The following is a 325-nucleotide window of genomic DNA, read 5'->3' as shown; positions in this document are numbered from 1 at the left end:
GTGCTCGGGTCCTCTCTGAGGCCGACCCAGGCGAGGTTCGTGGCCGGACTCGCTCTCGTACTGCTCAGTTGCGCCGTGCTCTTAGCGCCGCTTCCACCGTTGGGTCCAGGGAGGACCCGTTAGGCGAGTGATCATGCGCGCTCTTTTTTGGAACCTATGGGGATTCGGCCATGATGGCCGTCGCAGGCAGCTCATAGAATACATGCGTGACGAAGCCATAGATGTTGTGGCGATCCAAGAAACAATGCGCACTGAGTTCTCTCTTGTAGAACTTGAGCATCTCAGTAGACATCTCTTTGCCTGGCACTGGCTGCCATCTAGTGGG

The sequence above is a fragment of the Triticum dicoccoides genome, chromosome 1B, assembly GCF_002162155.2.
Source record: "Triticum dicoccoides isolate Atlit2015 ecotype Zavitan chromosome 1B, WEW_v2.0, whole genome shotgun sequence".
NCBI classification, from domain to species: domain Eukaryota; kingdom Viridiplantae; phylum Streptophyta; class Magnoliopsida; order Poales; family Poaceae; genus Triticum; species Triticum dicoccoides.
This window is presented reverse-complemented; position numbering follows the sequence as displayed.